Consider the following 3,028-nt stretch of genomic DNA (forward strand, 5'->3'; position numbering starts at 1 on the left):
GGTACTGACCTGCTCCCGGCCCCAGGACAGGCCTGGGGTTGTGCTTCCACACGGGCAGGTCCAGCGCCTCCACTCCGCGAGGCATGGTGGCCCCCGCGCCGCTGCAGAGGAGCCGAGGGCGGTCCGCTGCACCTGCCTGGCCGCGCCCCGGCGCCCACGCTCACGTCGGGGTGCCCCGCGGCCGGCCCGCGCCGCCGCCTGCTGGTCTGCGGGGGGAGGACTGGGAGCCGCGCCTCCGAAGGGGTCCGGGCGCCGCTCTGCACTCCGCCCCCGGGCGGCGGGGCCGCGCATCCCAGCCCTCCAGCCTCTGCCGGCCGTCCTCCCTTCCTGAGGTCTCCGCACCCCCGGCTTTCCTGCCCGTGCCTGTGTCCATGCCTTTAGCCGCGTCGCTTTAGATGCATTCAGGACGCACTCGGAGCGCCACGCCGGGTGCTGGATACTGTGATGCACGGAGAAGCACCGGCCCCTTCCCTCTGGGACCTCAGGCTCGTTGATAGTCCATTCGTTGCAGCGCGGTGGGTTTTTGTTTGTTTGTTTGCTTGTTTTTCCGACGTGCACGCTCACAAAACTCCGTGACCAGGATCCTGTTTCAGGGATGTTAAAAGAGCTACCCGCGCCCAAGGAAAAGGAAAGCGAATCGCCTTCTGGTTGCGTGGGGCGGCTGGAGCGGCCCCCGCGCGGGGAGCGAGTCCGCGTGGCCCCTGCTGGCGCCCGGGGACGGCGAGACCCGCACCGCCGAGCCCGGGACTCGCCGAGCCCGGCTCCCGGCTGCAGCCTCCGCGGCTCTTTCCTCCGCGTGCCCGAACGGAAGGTGCCCGTGGGAAACCCGACGTGAATCTTAGAGATGAGGGCGGAGGGCTCCTGACCAAATGCCATGTTCCGCTGAGGGTGGTGTTGGCCTGGCAGTTTGGGCCCGGCCAGCGGGCTCCTTCCGAGGGCGTCGGCTATGCCTACTCGTCAGGTGGCAGCGGCAGCTGCTGCAGGTCCCGAGTTCCAGGCTGTTTGGGTCGGCGACTGTTCAAAAGGTCTGTGGGTGTAGCCAGGGCAAAGCCGACTCTGCCGGGTGATTACTTTAGTATATATGCATCTCCAGGTGGAAGCAGTTGGACAGAATAAGGTACATTAAAGCACACACAATTGACTCTCTTTTGAAAGTCACTTCCAATAGGCGAAGATGCCTTATTTTAGAGCCCCTTTCGCCAGAGGTGCCTACTGGGTACAGAGGGGCTTGAAGGATCCCGTTTATGTAGTCACGGTCGCCGAAGGTGGGCGCAAAAGCGGTGTGGTTAGGTTCCTTTTTAGAAGAAACGGAGCGGAAATGTTACAGCGCTGTTCTTGTGGGCAAGGTGGGGATGCTTGTGGGGAGGGTGGGGACCCCTGTGAAGGAGGCGGACAGTGGTTTGACTGGAGAGTGTTGGGGGAGAAAAGCCATCATGAAGGGACGATCCTAGTAACCTCAAAATGCAAGGACACCACGAGGGACAATCATTCCTTTAAAGGGATTGTAAAGTGGGATAACTTTTATTTATTTATTTTGTATCAGCACACTTCTCATTATAAGCCCTGGCAATTCTACACAATAGCGTACCAGCAGGTAGTTAAAAAGAAAGCTAATTGTTAATATTGCATTTACTAAGAACGTTTACCACGTGTAAGGGCTCTGCTTCTGAGACCGGAGTATTAGAGAGCCTACTAGGTAGGCAGATTGATTTTCGTGTTATCTCATTGAATGCTCAGCACGCTGTACTGTCATCTCTCTTTTGAAATAAGGAAGTGGTTTTAGAGAAGTTGAAGTTACTTCCTGGAGGTCGCCAACAGAGTGTGTGGTATGCCCAAGATTTCTGTTCGGTGGTTGAGTCTCCAAAACGTTTATTCTCACCACACTGCTACACTGACAACAACATGGTGAACAGTTGCTGCCCTCCAGCAGCTTTCCTGATCTGGAGAAGTTTCTGTCAACAGCTGCACACCTGTAACAATCTATAAATAGTTGCACAAAGTGGAGCCAAGATGCATGTACATAAGCAGCCAAATGCATATGTTATCAACAGGTAAAGGAAAGTAACTTCTTATAGAACCCTGTTGAGGGAAAATAGTTGCAAACGGGAGCTCCACGTATTGAGATATTTTAATGTGCAAATGAAACATCTTATTGAAGCCCACTCTGATTCAGTAGGTCTGGAAGAGGACTTGAAGTTTGTATTTCTAACTAGAATTTACTGACACTGCTGGTCCATGCACCGCTCTTTAAGTAGCAATATTGAACTTAAGAGTATGAGGGATTTGAGGATGGAGAAAGGGGGAGGAGAGTGAGAATGGAAAATACTTGAGTCCAATGGCTGTATTATACAACCTGAAAGACAATGAATTATAGTTTCTAGGTACCTAATCTAATCATTTTGTAATTAGTGAGTTAGATCACAATAGGCATGATGTTTTTCACTTTCAAAACTCAGTGCTTATGGTACATCCTCGCTCACATTTCTCACTGGCAGTGATGGTCATTGTTTTGTGCTATGCTTTGTTTCTTTCAAATACCTGTGTTCTGTTCTGTACTGCATAGTACAAAAAGCTATGCACCCAGACTCAAATCTGTAATGACCAGTAACCACATAACACAAGGACCTTGTGCTCAATAGTGTACTATAACAAGGAATTTTAAATTTATAGACCTGGAATTTCTCTAGCAGGTTGCCTTCATATGAAAGTTTAATTGATTTACAATGTTAAATGGGGAATTTTTTTAAGTCTAGGAAATATCAGACAGGCTAATAGTAAAAATGCATTAATTTTCTGGGATAGGCTGGCAAGAATAATATTCGCTGTGAAGTTTATGTGGAGAAAATACAAGCAAAATAAGAGAAACACTGCTGCCTTTTATTTACTTACTGTTCACATCCTTTCCCATTTTTATTGATGTGCAAGCAGTCTTTGTACATTGTAGCTATCAATCCCTTGCCAGTTGTAGACATTGTAAATACTGTATCTCCTTCCAGAATTCACCTGTCTCAACTTTGTCCATGGTGTT

Source organism: Myotis lucifugus, unplaced genomic scaffold (genome assembly GCF_000147115.1).
Source record: "Myotis lucifugus unplaced genomic scaffold, Myoluc2.0 scaffold_25, whole genome shotgun sequence".
Taxonomy (NCBI): Eukaryota; Metazoa; Chordata; class Mammalia; order Chiroptera; family Vespertilionidae; genus Myotis; species Myotis lucifugus.